The 20,763-nt window shown below is 44.6% G+C and overlaps 2 pseudogenes; one reads left to right on the top strand and one right to left on the bottom strand.

The window, feature by feature from the left end:
• Positions 1-6,407: 6,407 nt before the first annotated feature.
• Positions 6,408-7,088, bottom strand: LOC127674995 (60S ribosomal protein L15-like; annotated as a pseudogene).
• Positions 7,089-13,560: 6,472 nt separating this feature from the next.
• LOC127674509 (uncharacterized) lies at positions 13,561-20,674 on the top strand (annotated as a pseudogene).
• Positions 20,675-20,763: the final 89 nt, after the last annotated feature.

Here is a 20,763-nt window from a genome sequence, read left to right as displayed (position 1 = left end):
CCTCATCTACCTAGCAGTTTCCAGACCAGCCATAGATACACAGTGAAACCCTGTCTCAAAAACAAACACTCAAACAAGAACAACAAAACAAGCCAACTAAGATGGCAAAAGGGAACTGAGGTTACTAATCTGTGAACTAACTGGTTTTTAAAAAAAAGATCGTGGCAGATCATAGTGGTGTATGCCTATAGCCCCCAGGATTTGGAAGGCAGAGACGGGGAACAGAAGTCCTAACCCTAACCAAGGCCTGTCTTGGCTACCTAAAGAGTTCAAGGCCAGGGCCAAGCCAGATGGCTCAGTAGATAAGAATATTTGTTGGGGCTGGAGAGATGGCTCAGTGGTTAAGAGCGCCAACTGCTCCTCAGAAGGTTCTGAGTTCAAATCCCAGCAACCACATGGTGGCTCACAACCATCTGTAATGGGGTCTGATGCCATCTTCTGGGGTGTCTGAAAACAGCGACAGTGTACTCACATATAATAAATAAATAAAATTTAAAAAAAAAAGAGTATTTGCCACCAAGCCTGACAAGCTGGGGCCTACAGAGTAGAAGACCTGACTCCCAAAAGTTGCCCTCTGACCTGTACATATGCGCTATGATATTATTGTATCCCCTCCCCCAAAATAAATGTAATAATTTTATAAAAATTCCAGGTCAGCTTGGGATATATGAGACTTATCAAAATGGTAATAAATAATAGAAATTAAAATGATAATACTGGGCTGAAGAGATGCTCAGTTTGTAAAGTACTTAACCATGTAAGCACAATGACCTGAATTTGGTCCTAGACAAGAAAAAAAGAAAAAAGAAAAAGAAAAAGAAAAGAAAAGCCAAGCATGGTAGTGTGCACTTGTAACCCCAGTCCTGGGGAGGCGGCAACGGGGAGAGCACAGCTATGTGCTAGTTAGCCAGCCCAGCCTACTCAGAAAGCCCTGCAGCCACATGAGAAAGTCTGTCTCAAAACTCAAACAAAAACAAAAAACAAAAAAAATAACCAAGGTGGACAGCTCCTGGGAATGAAACCCAAGGTTAGCCACTGCCTTCCACATGCATATGCATACATGTGGCCTGCCAAATACACCCCACACACACACACACAGGTGCACTGTGGCGGTGGCAGCAGACGAGAGGAAGAGGAGGAGGAGGAGGCAGCTGCCACCACCACCACTACCTCCAAGTGAACCTAGTGTGTCACAGGAATCTATAAAAAGTGAAGGAATCTGCGCAGTGGTGGCGCACTCCTGGGAGGCAGAGGCAGGCGGATTTCTGAGTTTGAGGCCAGCCTGGTCTACAGAGTGAGTTCCAGGACAGCCAGGGCTATACAGAGAAACCCTGACTCAAAAAACCAAAAAAAAAAAAAAAAAAAAAAGTGAAGGAAATGGGCAAAAGATGTTTTGTCTTTGAAGAAGCCATGAGGCAGGGGCTGTGGGAGCAACTAGGAACTGAGAAAAACAGAGAAATTCATTCTCCAGAGAGGATGGTCCTCTCAACACATTGACTGTTACCTAGGTGACTCATCCTAGGCTCACCACTTCCAGAACTCTAAGACATTCGTGCACGTCTAAGCCACTCAATTGGTGAGCATCTTCTCCAGTTTCCACAGGAAATACAATCTTGGATCCAATCCACGCCCTCAACAGCTCCCAGTCAGTGATCTGCTGGAACACCTGAATAAGAGAGCAGTAAACTGAAATGAAAATATTTATTTTCTGAGTAATTACATGACTTAGCTTCACTCCAAGCCATGACAAGCTGGAATTCATGAAGCACGTTGGCTCTTCAAATGCGGCTAGTGTAATAGGCTGACAGCAACCTAGCTGTGGGGCAGTGCCATTACAACTTACTCTTTTATGACAATATTTTCATGTTCTCAACACTCCCCCACCCAAGAAAATATCATTGTTTTCTGAAATTTTACATTTCCAACTACCTAATCAAAGTTAAAACCCAAAGTGACTCCAAATGGCTTCAAGTGATGTCACGGAATATATGGTTAGCAAAAGATCCCTTTTGTTAAAACCAGTCACCATTAATAACAAATCAGAAAACACATTTAAACTCCAATATTTAAACCTTTACAGAAATAGGGATTTCTAAAACTTCTTGCCAGTAAAGGATTCAGCTCATATAAATGTACTCCAGAACAGCCTTAAGGATTTCCCTTAAAGATTTACTAGCATGAAAATCCTTGCTGAATCTTTTCTTCACATCCTCATGGCTGATCCCCCTTGTCCCATTAAACACTGCTATATAATTCTCAGGCACATATTTAGCAAATGGTCTCAAATGGAGCACAATGGGGGTTCCATTCTTCCAAAATGATGGCAGCAAGACCAGAGGCCCCTTGCATCTGGCACAGATGAAACACTCAGTGTTCAAGGATCTGCTGTTGTGGTCAACCCTGCTGAGGAAGGAGATTCAATACCATAATCAATCAATCAATCAATCAATCAAACATGACACTCCAACAGCAGTTCCAACCCCTTAATCTTGTGCCCAAAGCTATTTTCTGTGGGTTCTGAGGAGTCCCAGGCAGGAACAGGGTCAAGCCTGCTCAAATTAGGCATCGGGGTGGGTGTGTGGGGGTAATAGAGAAAGAGGACACAGAAATAGTCAGACAGTCAATAGTCTTAACTAAAGATCTACTTTGTCCTGCCACTTGGGAGGCTGAGGCAAGAGGGTCACAACTTCAAGGCCTGTCTGAGCTACAAAGCTAGCTCAAGACTATCAGGGAAAACATGCTGAGACCCTCCTACAAAACAAAAACCACAAGAAAAAAGCTGGTGATATTGCTCAGGCAGAGGTCCAGCGTAGTGTTTGCCTAGCACACATGAAGCCCCCAGTTCAATTCCCAGCACCAGAAAAGCAAACAAACAAACAAAACCAAAGAGCTACTGGAGTCTGGAATGACAAAGTAATTTGAAAAAGTATGAGAAAGATCTTACCTGTATTTGTACAGAATACATTCATAATAGATCTTGTAGCTAATTGTGTAGTTATGGCAATAGATGACCTTAGGCAGCTCCGGGTGAGCTGAATTGTATTTTTGAGCACAATATTGCCATGAGTCACTATGAGAATCCTGGATGCCATCAAGCAGTCAGGAGGCATAGCTCATGGATGCTGTCCTGGATTCCATCTTGAAAGAATGAAAGGAAATCGTGAGCACTGAAGTAGATTTTCTTCTGATCTGCTGCTCAGCAACTCCTTGACTTTCACTCTCACCAAACCCAAGGTCATCTCACAGAAGCATATCCAGGCAGCCAGCCATAAGGTTGCCTTCCCAGGATTCTGAGAGAGAAGCTTCCACCCATGACAAGCTGGTTTGGGTTTCAGCTGAACCTTAAGAAGTCAGGTCGGGAGCAGCTCTAACATGTTCATCTTCTTGTAGGGCATTGCTACAAATGTACGTGGACAAAGCTTGGTTTCTTCCTTCTATAAACAAAAGTGGGCTCATGGATTATCTCTGGCCATGAGATTTGGTGAGCAGAAGCTTGGGGCAAGATAGAGATCTGAATTGAGCTCTATTATACATTTATTGATTTATTATGTGTGTATGCGCATACATGTGGAGGCCAGAAGACACTTCGTGGGAGTCAGTTCTTTCTTTCTATGATGCAGACCCCAAGGATCAAACTCACATCAGCAGGCTTGGTAGCACTGAGCCATCTCTCCGCTCTGAGCTGGACTCTTAACAACTCACTGACTTTAGAATTAGAAAGGCCATCCAAGCCGATAATCACCCTGTGACCTCAGCCTGTGATGGACTAAGGCAAGGGGCTGACCTGAGCTAAAGATCAGTCCAAGTTACACAGTGAGCCCGTCTCAAAACAATAAGAGCGCTATTTTGTCTGCTTTAGTATTTTTTGTCTTACTGATTTTTTAAAGGGTTTTTTTTTCCGTCTGTTTTGATTTTTGGTCCCTGGTTTGTTTGTTTCTTTAAGAGCCAGTGTAAGCACAAGCACACAGAAAGTTGGGTAGATAGGGCAGATCTGGGAAAGGGGAAAGACTTTAATCAAAATATATTCTATGAAAAAAGATTTTTTAATTAAAATAAACAGCAACAAAAACCCAGCAGCTTACTCATGTAATCCTAGCACTGAAAGGCTGAGGAAGGAGGACTATACAAATATAGTATAGGTCACACAGTGAGTATGAGACCAGCCTTGGTTACACAACGAGACCCTGTGTCAACTTGTACTCTGGCCCTCCCCACTAACATCGTTATAAGCTGAGTTGCTGGTAGACACTTGTATGTAGTTCCAGCTACTCAGGAAGCTGAGGTGAGAGCTCTGCTTGAGCCAGGGCTTCAAGACCAGCCTGAGCAATATAGCAAGACACCATATCAGAAGCAAGGAAAAAAAAAAAACACCTTTGAATCCTGAAACTTAATGAGGGTTGTAGCTACTATTTGGTGGCATACCTCTGACAGAGCACGTGTGAGGCTCTGGGTCCCAATAGGGTGGGGGCAAATGGAAGAAATCTGTTAAATTACAGTTACCTGGCAGCCTGTGTCACTGCTTTGAGCTGTCATTTCTAGCGGGACAGGCCTTCTGTGCGTTGCTCAGAGGACATCAGTATTGGATCTCTCACCAATTCCTAGGAAGTCAACATAGGAGATGACTTTCCAGGCCTACCGGCTCACTTCCCTTGCCAAAGCCAGCATCTCCGTTCTCTCAGCATCCAAAGGTCAAGATGCCCTCTCTAAGCAGTTGTCAACCCGTCCTTCGGCTTTGCGTTTGCCCAGACTTCGGCAGTCAGGTTTCTTATCAGAAGGACAGGGTACTAAGGTTAAGCTGCCATATTCCTGGGATGGCCTTCTGGAAGTCCCAGACTTTCAGAGAAATACCAGTCTTGGCACAGCACTCTCTCTTTGGTTGTTGTATCTCATTGGTAGTGCAGCAGTCTGCAACATCTTTTTATTCTAAGTGATTTCTATTTTCTCTGGCAACTAAAAATTAAAAGCAAACACAAGTACCAAAAAGTAGTTCTAAAGGTTTACTTCTTTTTTTTTTAATTTATGTGTATGGGTGTAAGCCTGTGTTGATGTGTACCACATGTGTAACAGAAGAGGCCAGAAGAGAGTGCTCGGTTTCCCTGGAACTGGAATTAGGAAGCAGTTGTGAGCTGCTCTATGCTTGCTGGGAACCAAACCTGGGTCCTTTGCAAGAGCAGTAAGAGCTCATGACTGCTGAGCCATCTCCCTAAAAAACAACTCTTAGCAGATCAGGAAATAATGATAAATTTTCTCCATCTAATAAAAAATAAGAGGACATGCCAACATAGATGAAAGAAATTTCAAAAGACCTGTAGATGAAAAGCTATAGGCAATAACTGCCCTGAAAAACAGGGTTTTTTTCTCCAGGGATGAACCCCTGATAGGTTATACAATCCCCAGTGGCCTGCCCTATGTCCACGTGCCTAAGGACTCAGTAGGTTTCACACACACACACACACACACACACACACACACACACACACACGCACACACACAATTAAAGAGGTTATGAGTTTGAGAGGAAGGGGCTGGAGCAGGGAGTGGTGGAAATGATTTAAATATAGTACTCATATTTGTGAATTTCAATCAATTATAAGGCTGATAATAATAATTTTCATATTAAGAGATATTAAGGAAAAGTGATTGTTACTTCCTGTTATTTTTGCTGTGAGAGGTGGAATTATGTTTGTGTGGGTTTGTTGAAAGATTACTTTCTTGCTTTTTCTAGGGTGGAGTTTCTCAAAAAAAATAAGAGAACATTTTTTTAAAAAGGTAAGAGGAACTATCTTCCCTAGTTTTTTTTTTTATTCTGAGTACATGAATATACTGAAGAGAAATGTATTCAAATAAAATGTAAATCTAAACATTCTGGGAAGGATGGAGGCCGAGCTGAAGGCTTGGGAAGGACTTCATTAACAGAACTAATCAAGAGCCAAGGGAGGAGATGGTTGGGGCCACACAAACGTAGGATGTTGTGCTTAGATGCATGGGTCCAAGTGTGGGGCCCTCAGGAGAGAAGTGCAAGCCTGCTGAGACAGGCAAACATCTGCACAAGTCGGAATGCTTTGGGGTTGCACTCAGCTGATGTAGCATCAGTGTCATGAGGAAGAGAACCAAAGGCTGGAGAACCGTAAGGATGTAATAACTGCCCTCTGCAAAGTCTCCGCATCAGAAAACTACAAAATTGGATTTAAAAGAACAATAACAAATGACCTATGCCTGATAGTACAGCTCAGTGATAGGGTGCTTTTCGCACAGGCAGGAAGCATGGTAAAACAAACAAACAAACAAACACCAAAATGAACAAACAAAGAACACTGGCCAGCTGGATATCCTTTTTTTTTTTTTTTTTTTTTTTTGGACTCTCCTAAATTGTTTACTGGATATGAATTATACAACTATCACGTGTATCAGCGGTAAGGGTGGAACTGGAGAGTATTGCGTCTTCTCCAGGCTGCACGGCGAGAACCACCAATAGTGTGGTGGAACCTGTGGCCCTTTCCGAGGCCACGGCACTTTCGGCCAGCAGATGTCCGCCCACGCATCTCTCTGTGCTTGTGGACTGGTTTGGTGATCCACTGGGTGTCAAGAATTTTTCTGATAGCTTTATAGAATGGATCAATAAGGATAACCTCAAAAGATTTATATGTGGAATCTTCACCAACCCAGTAGGAATTCAGGGCTCTCAAAGCCCCACAATGGCGCCCAGCTCTCTCCTCAGCAACAGACTGAGGCTTCCGGCAAATTTCAGCTGGTTAACACCACGGAGGACAGGCTTGCCGTAAGTTGCACCCTTAGGAACGGGGCGTTTGCGACCACCACGGAGCACATGAATCCTGTAAATGACGTAGCCTTGCTTAGCCTTGTACCCCAGTCTTCGTGCTTTATCGGGCCGGGTGGGGCGGGGAGCCCTGTGCGGCGCACGGAGAGCTGGCGGTATTGCCAGCAGCAGACCTTCAGAAGAAAGCGCATCACGTCGGACTGCTTCTTCCTCCATAGTTCCTGGATGTACTTGTATGCACCCATCTTGGCTCACCTGATGGCTGCTGCCAGAGGAAAGGAAGAAGCCTTTCTCCCACAATCCCTTTTGTCTGCCTCTGGATTTCTAATCCAGCACATACCACCAAGGGACCAGCAGGCCAACTTGATTCAGCAGTCGGTTCCTGTCACACTTTCCTGTGCCTACTGATTTTAACTTAACCTCCCCTAACCTAATCCTCAAGGGTATCTATGATCATAAAAAAAGGGCTTGCTCTGCTTAGGACCTATTCGAAGCACTTTATGAACATGAAATCCTGTCGTCCTAACAGTAATTCTAAGTAGTAAGTAAAATTGGCCTTGTATCCATGAGTTCTGCATTGTGGATTCGACAAACTGCAAATCAAAAGTTACTGAATTTATTATATAAATGTATGAAACTGTCAAAAATAAATAAAACAACGAGAACACAAAACTGCATCTGCTCTGAATATATCCGTATCTTCCCTTTCCACTATTTCCTGCCTGGTATTTCCACCGAATTGGGCATTGTAAGCAGCATACAGGTGAGCTGAAGTGTAGAGGAGGAGAGGTAGATGACATTTTATATAAGGTATGTGAGGCCTTTAGGTTTTGGCATTTATTGAGGGGCAGACCAGTACCAGAAGCAGTTCCATGCAAGCACAGAAAAATGACTGTACTCTTATTGGCCCCATTTCACAGAAAGCATGGGTAAAAGGAGGATCAAGAACTTGTCCAGCTCTTTCCTATCATCTTCTTTGTCTCAATGCATGTCCTCTCCCTATTGCTGTTCTCAGTACTAACCATTCCTTAAGCAGCAGCAGGAGCCTCGTGTCTTTTTTCTATTTTCCTTCTCTGACTTTTCAGCCATTGTCACTCTGCTAATCCCCTGCTGTAATAACCCTCTGTTCCATATAGCACAAGACAAAAACTTCTCCTTCATGTAAGCATATCTCGCATGTCTGTAAAGTCCAAAATGGCCCCTCCCAGATATGGCAGTGCTGGTGACAATGTGCTAAAGAGAAGGGCTCTAACTGGGTAAACAGAATTGTTATGGGGCAAGGGCATTTAGTTCCTGATTAATCCAAACAGCCTGTATCAGCCTAAAGATCTCCTACTGACTATCACATAAAATCTGCCTCCTTTTCTACAATTTTGCTTCTCTCTGCCGCTCTGAGAGATAGCCTTGGCAGTTTGAGCCCCCAATAAACCACCACCCATGGAGTGGTCCAATTCTGCTTAAACTAACACATGTCTAGGACATGAAGTACACATGGTTAGTGCAGCAGCCGAGAGTGCTGGCATCCAAGGGGTATTCAATAAATGCTTATTTATTCATTCTATCTTTCAATCAAAGACGGTGTGGTTAAGTAGTGTATAGACTTTTCTGAGTTTGTTCTTCCTTATTCTGTTTGAAATTCCTTCTGGGGTATTGTTTTAAGTTTTCAATGTTACTCAAGAATCAGGTTGGAGGTCTGGAGAGATGGCTCAGTGGTTAAGAGCACTGACTGCTCTTCTGAAAGTCCTGAGTTCAAATCCCAGAAACCACATGGTGCCCCACAACCATCTGTAACAAGATCTGATACCCTCTTCTGGAGTGTCTGAAGACAGTGACAGTGTACTCACATATAATAAATAAATAAAATAAATCTTTTTTTTAAAAAAAGAATCAGGTTGGAGAGATGGCTCAGTGGTGAAGAGGACTCGCTGCTTGCCCCTCCAAAGGTCCTGAGTTCAAATCCCAGCAACCACATGGTGGCTCACAACCATCCACAATGAGATCTGGTGTCCTCTTCTGGTGTGTCTAAAGACAGCTACAGTGTACTCACATATAATAAATAAATACATCTTTAAAAAAAAGAAAAGAATCATTCAAGTATTTTGCACATAAACGTCCTACAAAGGTAAATTCAAGTGAGTTGTTGCATGGCTAAAGTAATAGGAGAACATACACATGCATACATGTATACATGCCCATTAGATAAGAACATTATTTCCCAAGCTTCCATTCAGTGTTTCTCTTTACTCTTGGAACAGTCTCAAAGGTATGAGGCCAGGTGTCATCCTCAAGACCAATCGCCACACTTGTCGCAAGCTTTCCTTTGATGAATCTTATTTGAGGGTTATTCAATTCAAATTTCCAACAAATCTAGGAGTCTCTATTTAGCATAACAAACTGCAAAATCGAAATTTCATCACAACTGACTGAAAGCCTCAGAGGAATTTGAAGTTTGTTTTTCCCTGTCCTTGTGTTCAACTAGGAAGTGGACTGCTACTTCCTCACCATGGTCTCTTCCAGCCAGTATCTCCTTTGCAACACAAGGTCCCCTCTCTATTCAAGTCCCCATCTCCCCCTCTACACCGGCACTCTCTAACGGCCACGCTCTTTTCCTTCCACTCCAGCTACTCACCTCCAGATTCATTTTCTTTCCTTCTGGCTTTTCCTTGCTTGGTTGGCCTGATAGTCAAGGTCTGAGTCAATGTGGTTACTCTGCCCAAAGTGGGCAACTCAAACATTCCCTGGAGTGAACTATCATTTCCCACCTTTGTACTTCGGCATCAATTCCTTCCCATGACACAGAGTGACCCCATCTCTACCTTTACTGAGAAACATCAATAGTATTTTAGAATTTGCAAAGAACCTCTCTTTGCATCACATTTAATTCTCACAACCACCCACCTAAGAAGTTACTACTGGCCCAGGATCATAGGATCAGGGGTGAAGAGGACACAGCATCTGTCCCAACACCAGGAATAACTGGGACCAGCAGGACCCAGGCAAGCAGGAACTCCGCCAGACCAGTGGCACAGGTTCCTTCCAGTCTGGGCCAGTGCCCTAAACAGACCTTGGCGCCAACTCTGCAGCCAGTCCCACAACACGGAGAAGAAGCTCCGCTCCCAGGCACTCTAACACACCCAGGATCCCAGGATCTCAGGATCTTGGTCACACCAGGTTCTCAGGGTCCCAGAGGCAGCTTGACTAACAAGAGCTCAGACATACCCAGGATCTCAGGATCCCAGGATCCCAGGATCCCAGAGATAGCTGATTTCTTAGGAATTCTGACACACCCAGGATCACAGGAAGGACAGGCTCCAGTCAGATATAATGAGAGCAGGTGGCACTAGAGATAACCAGATGGCAGAAGGCAAGCGTAAGAACATAAGCAACAGAAACCAAGGTTACTTAACAACATCAGAACCCAATTCTCCCACCATAACAAGTCCTGGATACACCATCACACCAGAAAAGCAAGATTCAGCTCTAAAAATCACTTCTCATGATGATGATAGAGGACTTTAAGAAGGACATAAGTCCATTAAAGAAATGCTGGGGATCATAGGTAAACAGGCAGAAGCCCTTAAAGAGGAAACACAAAAATCCCTTAATTACTGGAGCACACGCCTATAATCCCAGCATTCTGGGAGGCAGAGGCAGGTGGATTTCTGAGTTCGAGGCCAGCCTGGTCTACAGAGTGAGTTCCAGGACAGCCAGAGTTACACAGAGAAACCCTGTCTCAAACAAACCAAATCCAAAAAACCAAAAAAAAAAAAAAAAGAATTACAGGAAAACACAACAAAACAGGGGAAGGAATTGAACAAAACCATCCAGGATCTAAAAATGGAACTAGATCGCTTCTCGGCCTTTTGGCTAAGATCAAGTGTAAAAAATGGAACTAGAAACAATAAAGAAATCACAAAGTGAGACAACCCTGGAGCTAGAAAACTTAGGAAAGAGATCATAGATGCAAGCATCACCAACAGAATACAAGATACAGAAGAGAGAATCTCAGGGACAGAAGATGCCATAGAGAACATTGACACAACAGTCAAAGAAAATGAAAATGCATAAAGCTCCTGACCCAAAACATCCAGGAAATCCAGGACACAATGAGAAGACCAAACCTAAGGATTATAGGTATAGAAGAGAGTGAAGATTTCCAGCTTAAAGGGCAAGTAAATGTCTTCAACAAAATTATAGAAAGCTTCTCTAACCTAAAGAAAGAGATGCCCATGAACATACAAGAAGCCTACAGAACTCCTCCCATCACATAATAGTCAAAACACCAAATTCACTAAACAAAGAAAGAATATTGAAAGCAGTAAGGGAAAAAGGGCAAGTAACATATAAAGGCAGACCTATCAGAATCACACCAGACTTCTCACCAGAGTCTATGAAAGCTACAAGATCCTGGGCAGATTTAATACAGACCCCAAGAGAACACAAATGCCAGCCCAGGCTACTATACCCAGCAAAGCTCTCAATTACCATAGATGGAGAAACCAAGATATTACATGACAAAACCAAATTTACACAATATCTTTCCACAAATACAGCCTTTCAAAGGATAATATATGGAAAACATCAACACAAGGAGGGAAACTATACCCTAGAAAAATCAAGAAAGTAATCTTTCAACAAACCCACACAAACATAATTCATTCCACCTCTAACAGCAAAAATAACAGGAAGTAACAATCATTTTCCTTAATATCTCTTAATATGAGAATTAATATTATCAACATATCCTAATTGGTTGAAATTCAAAAATATGAGTAATTAGAAATTTGTTGGCTCTCACCCCGTGGTCTCTCTAATTTGGTAATTGGAGAGATATGTCCAATATTGTACAATCCATATACACTTTCTGCTTGTTTGTATGTGACAATGTGGCTGGGCGGTGGTGGCGCACACCTGTAATCTCAGCACTCTGAGAGGCAGAGGCAGGCGGATTTCTGAGTTCGAGGCCAGCCTGGTCTACAGAGTGAGTCCCAGGACAGCCAGGGCTATACAGAGAAACCCTGTCTTGAAAAAACAAATCTAAAAAACAAAAAAAAAATGTACAGGACAATGTCTTGCTGTGTACCACATAATGGTCTTGAAATCAAGCTTCTCTTATCTCAGCTTCTTTATACGTAGGATTGTTTATTTGATGTTTTTACACTATACTATGGTTTTCAGAACAGCTTACATATTTCAAACTTATTTATACAGCCAAAAGAAACAGACAATTAATTTGGGAGGTGGCTTATAAGAGAACAACAAAGAGTAAGACTGATTGTTTTGCTTTATATTTATAATTATTGTATCAATTCTGAAGAAGATGGCCTTATAAGTCACTCTTTTTCTGAGATGAATGTTTTTCAAAATCATCACAGCCAATGAACCAGAATCTTACCCTCATCTAATGTCTGTGCCACCCTCCAAGCAAAACCATTGTTTATTGAAACAGTTGATGAATGACTTCATGGGTAGACCATCTTAATATACATACCATTTCTTATATGAATGTAACCTGGTCCCTGTGGGCTGAGAATGATGACAATCACTCAAGTCAAACAGCTTTGAGCACAGCAGGAAATCTGTATCCAAATAATTGTGCCTACAATTCATTCCTTGGTGCAGCAGAACTGTCAACTCTTAGCTTAGCTACTATGGAAATAAAATTCTTTGGTGATATGAGGGACATTGAAGTACAGCCTTATCACAATGAACTCCAATGTCTAAAAATTGTTCTTATTTGGGGTTTGTACCACAGTAAGAGCCAAGATTTTACTAAAGTTTACAAGTTTTCTACTAAAAACAAAACAAACAAAAAGACTTTATCTTTTTATGTTCATTTAATAACATGTCCATCACTTTATTTTTCGAGACAGGGTTTCTCTGTATAGCCCTGGCTGTCCTGGAATTCACTCTGTAGACCAGGCTGTCCTTGAACTCAGAATCCACCTGCCTCTGCCTCCCAAGTGCTGGGATTACAGGTGTGTGCCACCACTGCCTGGCTCCATGTCCATCATTTTTATGATATATGATGGTATATCATATATATATATATATATATATATATATCACTATATATGATATATATATATATATATATCACTATATATGATATATATATAGTGTTGAATATAATAAAAAGTAAAAAATAAAATTAAAAGAAAAGGAAAAATAAAAAAAGTAAAGTTGGAGTGATCACTGTGCTCAGCGAAGCTTGGGAGATGATGCCCAGACCAGAGCTCCCGACCCAGGCAGGGCAGGCTTGGGGAGCCCAGGGACTAGATGAACTTATACTGAGTAATGAGGATGGACTGGGAGTAAGACGTGACTCTGGGAAGGCAGGGTGGGGTGGGACTGTCTGTGGTGATAGGATGAGGTGGGTACCAATACTATTACATCTCATCTCCATTTGCCAATGAAAGGAAAACATTACACAGGCAGTTTCTAAAACAGAGGCAAAGAATAATGTGGAACTCTTAAATCCTCTCAATAAATTATTTTTCTTGATAATTTTCAAAAAAAAAAAAGTTAGTATGTGGCAGCATACCTGGAGGGTAACCCGTGGTCAGAGAGACAAGCCCACAGAGCTAGAAAAGGAAATGGGAATATGGTGAGTTTCTACCTTCACAGGCTCCTGAGATGGAGAATTTTCCAGAACAGTTACTAACTACTGAATTGTAAAATAAAACCCTGTGTAAGGAACTTGGAGTGGGGAGAAAGCAAAGCAATAAACAAAACAAATGAAGCTAATGGAAGGATCTTAAATTCTAAACCTAATATGGGGCATGAAGGTGATCTGGGTGGCTCGACAGGTTTTAGTCCTTCCTAAGGTTGGTTGAAGAGGATAACCTTCCCCAGTAGAGGAGGATTCTCCCCAGAGCCAAGGGCCATGGGGAGGCTTGGTGTTGGGCAGTGGGCCCATGAGAGGAGGCCTGGTAAGGTCTAGCTAAGGCTTGAAGCCCTGGGGACCCTGAAGGGACAGTAGCAGCTTCGCCTGCTCCCAGCACTAGGCCCCTGTCATGTCACCTTTAGTCACCAAGTCCCTCCACCTGTACATGAGGCATCCTTAACATCTCAGACCAAGCCAATAGGAAGCACCTGCTCTCAGACCCCAACCCACCCCAAAACTGTATCTAAGATCCTATCCAGAAAGAATAAGGGAGTGTGTGAGAATTACTCCACCCCCTGCGAGCATCTGTTACAAGAGCTGTAACACTTCCTGGGAAGAGGGTGCTCTCCAGAAGTTTTCACCACCAAAAGCTCCCCTGCACTCCGCTTGTTGGCTAGTCAGCCCCCCACCCCACCCCTGCCTGCTCAGCTCTGCTCAGCTCAGCACAGCCAGTGCAATGTCTTGGAGCAAGTGGCAGCCGGCAGAGGCGTGGCGAGGTAGCAGGGGCAATTCTCCCTCCCTGCCCTTCTCCCTCCCTGCCCATGCCCTTTCCCCTTCACCTGAACCCTCCCCACCTGGCCTGGCCAGAGATCTCCATGGATAGCCTTCGGAACATAGACCAGCAGAATGCCTAATGGTTTTAGAACTCATGGAGTGCAGCCCACGGGTTACCACAGCCGCATGGGTGGCCCTCGGTGTGGCACAGCCCTGAGGATATATGGTGTCCTGGGGACTTTATGCTGGTATGGAGTTCTGCTCGGCTTGCTGTCCTCACATCCCTCTTGATCTAAGAATTGTATGAAAACTCTAAGGGGGCTTCCAGCCCCTCACTGGGCAGCATCTCTGGCACTCACAGCACTAGGGCTTGATCTCTGTCAGGCATTGCTGCTGGAGCAGATTAGTGATTCAGTCACCACCCGAGGAAAGGACTTAGAGAGGTAGATTGTCAGCAATGACCACCACCCTTGGAAAAGATTTGGAGAAATACAGTTGTTAGTGAAGCAAGGTTGAGATTTTTTGCTCCTGGCTGTGATGTAGAAACTCTTCGGGAACAATCTGAAGTTCAGAAATGCACGCTCTCACGGGGCTCTCTGGTCAGTGCTGTGCTGAGCGCACTGACTGCTGTGCTCACTCTCACTGAGGCTGGGCTGCTGCTGATTGATTTCTTATACTCAGTTTTGCCCTCACCTTCCTGATATGATTTATTAAGAATTGCTGATGAGTAGATAGGCATTTTGAGGATTTAAGGTTGATATTACTGATCTTTATATAAAAGTTTAGATTTGTGATTCTTGTACGATTACTTTTAACAATAAATAATAAAATGATTACTCCTCTCTTTGTAACCACAAATTGCTGCCTGCCAGTAAAAGAAACTGGCTGAGAAAACCACCTTGCTTGCTTACACTTTGTTAATCTATATAACAAGTAGTTTGGTTGTGAAGGTAAATAGGTTTTTTAGAATAATTTGTTCTCTTTACCTGTACTATGCAATGTTATTTCTTGTAAAGGTACTGGGAAACACAGTTTTTTGCATAATCATTCACCAGAAGAAAACTAAAATGTAATCACATTGTAATTGTATACTGCTTGAAAGATTTTGCTGGGATATAAAAGCTATGGAAGAAAGAATACAAATGGTGCGGCGTGGTGTGGCTGAAGTATTGTCTCTCCCATCCATCCATGTGTGTATGTATAAAGTTTGTGCGAATGGGGGTTGGAACATTGTTCCTTCCATCTACCAGTTGTGTGAGTTTATGTGTGTATGTGTGGAACACTTAGAGCCTGCTTGTTGGAGCTTTGCTCTAACAATTCTATGTGTGATTATGTATATGACTGTCTCAAGGTCTGTATACATGTATGTATGCATATGTATGCATGTATATTTGTGTGTATGAAGGTAGTGGACTCTGCCTTTTGTTCTATCCATTCAATGTGTGTGTGTGTGTGTGTGTGTGTGTGTGTGTGTGAATTTTCTCTTTCCTTCTCTTTCACATCAGCACCAAGGAGTTAAAAAAGAATTCATAGTTTTCCTGCTGGCCACAGAGAGTGCCAGCCCCAGTAAATTAAGCTTTATTCCCTCAGAAAAAAAAGTCTGCTGAGCCTCACTAATCGCTGGCTGCCTTCAACAGCAGCCCCTGTAGGTAACTGAATCCACCCTAGTCAGTGGCTCTAAGCACTGACTCCCCCGATGGCTGCCACCACATGGATGCCAAAGCCAGAGGCATTTTAGTAAAGGAGGGACCTTTTTCAGCAAGGGTATGTGAGTAGCTGCAGTATTCTGCTAGAAGCCCTAAACACCTTCTCAAGAGTCAAAGCCCAATTCAAATGACATGAAACATTTCTGCTTTCAATCACCTAGTATTGAAAGCAGTATGCATCAGCAAAGGCAGCAGATGAAAACCTGTACTATCTGCCAGATTCAGCAGAGAATGGGACCTCAGCGTATAGTCAGAAAAGGCTAGCCTCGGGGTATAGCAAACTTTCCCTCAAAGCCTATGCACCTCACATTAAATGAACCAACAAGACCCTCAGAATGGATATATTCAACACTGTGGCCTGCAGGCAGTTTATACAGGAACTATATGAAGTACCACAGGAGGGTCCCAGAACAATAAAGAACAAGATAGGCACGAAGTTCAAACCCGTTGCTCCCATTTGGATGAAGAGGTAGCAAGAGGACACTAAGAGCCAGCTTCTCCTTTCTTTTGTCAGTCTCTAGCAAAGCAACCTGGATATTATCAAGACAAGCATCCCTATAGGGAAAGCAGCTGAAATATAGAGAGCGAATCCAGAGAAGATTCCTTGCTCATGGGGGTTGGAGAGCACATGGTGAGCTGCCTCAATATTTTCAGTGGGCAAAAAGCACAGGGACACAGGGCCTTTCTCTCAGCTCCAAGCTGATCTCCCCTACCCCACACCTGACACATCACTTTTTCCCTTTCCTTCCCTGGAAATATTTTTTTCTCTGAAAATACAAGCTTGAAAGTTTTTACCAGGCAGAAATAGTTCAGTGGTTGAACATTTGTGCAGATCTATATGAACCCTCGGTCCCATCCCTAGTACCTCAAAACAAACACACACACAAAAGTCAAAATGCTCTCTCACACACATAGATACGCGTCTTCAAATATGTTCTTTCTCTTGTAAGATAATCCAGATGTAAATGTGCATTACTTATGAATGGAAGCAAAACCAGAGATAAAATTAAAAATCATAAGTTAAGGGGAAAATGAGATTTTAGAACCTAAATGGGAAAACGAATCGACCTCGAGCTGGAGTATACATGTCTTTGGCCCATGCAATCACCTGCTTCTGATAGATCCCTATAGCTTAGTGAAGATAGAAGCACTCCAAGCCATCTACCTCACCCCAACTCTTTTTTTCCTGAGTCAGCGTATGGGCTGGTTCTGTGTGTCAACTTGACACAGGCTGGAGTTATCACAGAGAAAGGAGCTTCAGTTGGGGAAGTGCCTCCATGAGATCCAACTGTAGGGCATTTTCTCAATTAGTGATCAAGGGGGAGGGCCCCTTGTGGGTGGTTCCACCTTTGGACTGGTGCTCTTGGGTTCTACAAGAGAGCAGGCTGAGCAAGCCAGGGGAAGCAAGCCAGTAAGAAACATCCCTCCATGGCCTCTGCATCAGCTCCTGCTTCCTGACCTGCTTGAGTTCCAGTCCTGACTTCCTTCAGTGATGAACTGCAACGTGGAAGTGTAAGCTCAATAAACCCTTTCCTCCCCAACTTGCTTCTTGGTCATGGTGTTTGTGCAGGAATAGAAACCCTGACTAAGACAGTCAGTGATGCTTTGAAAATTCACAGGAGAGCATGGATGTGGCTCAGTGGCGGAATGCTTGCCAGTATGTTTAAGGCCAAGGGTTCTAATCCTAAGTCTACCAAACAAAGGACAAGAACATAAACAGAAGGAGAAGTATGTTCATGCAAAGCATTAGAAAAACCCAGAAAACATTTTTAACTACCTTCCCTCCATCTCAGATGAAAACAAGTAAGCTGTATCTTCTCTGTAATTGCCTTGTTTGTTGGTTTTTGAGGTAAGAGTATAAAGTAGTTCAGACTGACCTTGAACTTGATATGTTGTGAGTGGCCTGAACTCCTAATTGTCCAGCCTCTGCCTTCTGAGTGCTGGGATTAATGTGCCATCACAATCAACTATGTTGGCTTACATCAGTGTAAACTAGACTATGTCTAACCTAAAATTATCTTGGCCATATATCCATCTTTGACCTGAGTTTAAGGACAAAGAAAACTTCAGAGGCCAGGGCTGTTGTGAGTTTGAAGGAGCACTTGGCCACTTAACTACTAGGATTTAAGTAGAGCACATAGGCTTGGCCCTTTGACTGGATGGCTAGAGGGAGAGAAAGGAGGGGACCCAGCAGGTGACCCCATCACTCTGCATGTGCATACCCACTTAGGGTCAGAAAGTTTCATTCAGCCAGAGTCCTTCATCCCCTTGGAGTCTCCAGTATCCACCAGACTGATGAACATGCAAACGAAAATGTGTAAATCCCATACAAGTAAGCATGTGAGCGGCACATATCTAGTTTTACATTTTTCAACTGTTACCGCAATATGCTTTTTCTGAGAAAGCCACCCCTCCAATTTTTTTGTCCACTATCAGCTGAAAAAACAATAGTTGACTTTTACAATGAAAATTGTTATGGTTAAGCAGCTGACAGAAAGCGACACTCAAGAAGAGCTATCACAGGGCCTATACAGCACCTATCAACAAGACTGATGGGCAGGCTGTATACCTTCTGGATGGCTCCATGTAGGGTCAGCAGCCACCAGCAGACTGAGCTAAGATTGTCACAGGTACAGAGAACTATCATGACCATTCTTGGAGACTAGGTTGCATGAGCATCTAGTAAGACAAGTGCAGTCTAAAGATTGGTATAGTGTGGGAAAACTCTAAGGTCAAAGTTCACCAGACTAGGTAGCCTCTGAGTTTAGTGCAATATGGAGAATTCCCTTCATTGGCAGGGCTTCTCCTTCTCTGACCTTGTTTGAGAAATTCTAAGCCCCCAGACAAGTCTCTACCTGAAGAATGTCATGTAGCCTTAGTTAAGAATACAGGATCCGTAGTGTGGAGGAATACCAGGACAGGGAAGCGGGAGAGGGTTGATTGGAGAAGGGGAGATTGCTTATGGGATTTTTGGGGGAGGGGGGAACCAGGAAAGTGGATATTTGAAATGTAAATAAAGAATATATCTAATTTTTTAAAAAAAAGAGTACAGGATCTCAGAAGCACCACCATCTGCTGCCCTCTGCCCCTGCCTTCCGGTCGCCATCGGCTGTGTCCCTGGGGGCCTGGTTTACTGCTTTAAGGCCTCTGAGAGCCCACTGCACTCCCAGGCGCCAGACCCGGGGGTCCTAGCCCGCGCGCACTTCGCATGCCAGCCCGGTCCCAAGCCAGCCCGGCCCCGAGCCCACGCGGCGCCCTCTTAGCCCAGCGGCACGGTGTAACAGGCCGCGTGGGACGTCAAGGTCACCGTGGACGCCCACGCGCAGAGCCTGTCGTCGGGTGAGGAGTCAAAGCCTAGTCCTGGCAAGGAGAACGCGGGACTCCATGGAGCTCCACTGGCGCACAGCACCGCCAGTCCAGCCTGCAAGAGATTATTGAAGGCTTCCCTAAAGCCAGCTTCAGCATCCTGGAGGCCCTGGAGAAGGATATGGCTCTGAAGCCACATCAGCGGAAGGAGAAATGGAATTAACACCAACGTCTCGTGAAGAAGACCCGAGAGTCAGAAAACTGTCCATCTGCAAAGCTGAGTGAGAACAGGCAGCCCCTGGAGGTGGGCAGTCCAGGGCAGGATGCGGAGCCCTCTTGTGATGAGACTAGGAAGGTTCCATTGCAGCCCTCTAAACAAGTGTGCTCCCCAGGAGGGCCCCCCACCCCCCACCCCTGCTCCCAGCCAGCCTCTAGCACCAGAAAGGCCCTGCCCAGCACCAGCCAACCCCAGGGGCCCCTCCCAGCCCTGGGGCAGCCCTGCCAGCCCCAGCGGCCACCCCTGGGTCTCAGTGCTTGGCCCCATCAATCACTTCTAGACTTGAGACAGCCCTGGTCAGCACCAACGTCCCCAGCTACTGCTTCCAGCCCCAGATCAGCTCAGCCAGACCCAGTGCTCATGCCTGGCTCAGCCCCACAGGCCGCTATTAGCGCTTCCAGGCTCCAGACAACCCCTGCGGTCCAGCCAGACTCCATGGCATCGCTACCGCCCACTTCTGTCCTTGTTGATGTCGTGTCATCTCTGCCTGTCTCTACTGACCGTATGGCACAGTTGCCAACCTTTGCGGTCATGGACCACACTGTGTTCCTGTGACCGGTAGGGCTACCACAGGGCAGCACTGCCAGCCCCCACAGTCTCTGCTAGTCTAGTGTCAGCAGTGCCCTCCAACTTTCACCCTACAACCAAGCCTTCTTTCCTTTTTCTTTTTCAACCGTCTTTCAGGACAGAGCTGCTGCCCCCAGTGGCCACTCTTGGCCTTCCATCAGCAGAGCCAGCCCCATAGATCCCTCCTGGGCCAGCCTAGCTGCTCACCACAGACATCAGTGGGCCCCAAGCAGCCTCAGCAATTAGTTGAAGGCCCAGAAGAAACTAGTCCTCCCAAGCCTCCCTGCTGAGCCATAGACAGCCACAATAACATAAGTGTCCACGTCTTAGCTCAGGGCAATCCCACATACCCAAACAGCCCCTCATGGGCCCAAAGAAGCCCCTGCGGTCACTTCTGGGCCCAGACCTGTCTCGAAAACCCCAACAGTTACTTCCTCTTCCTGATCGTTCTTTACTTCTGGGGTAACCAGGTCTGGCCCCCCAGCCTCTTCTGAGGCCCCTTTGTGGGCTGAGACAGCAGTCTCTGCTGGGACTGGTGCCAGCTCGTCATCCCTGGCCTTTGATATTGGGCCATCCCTTCAGACCCTTGAGGTCACAGTGGACTCAACACTACCACAGGGGTGGTCCACCAAATCCCATCTGTGAGTCCTGGAGCCTGAGGCTTGTAGAGAACGTCCTGGGTGAATTTGTTGTGCAATACATAGTTGGACCACACTAGTGAGAACCAACTCTCTTTAAGCCTAAAATG

Source organism: Apodemus sylvaticus, chromosome X (assembly GCF_947179515.1).
Source record: "Apodemus sylvaticus chromosome X, mApoSyl1.1, whole genome shotgun sequence".
Lineage (NCBI taxonomy): Eukaryota > Metazoa > Chordata > Mammalia > Rodentia > Muridae > Apodemus > Apodemus sylvaticus.
This window is presented reverse-complemented; position numbering and strand designations above follow the sequence as displayed.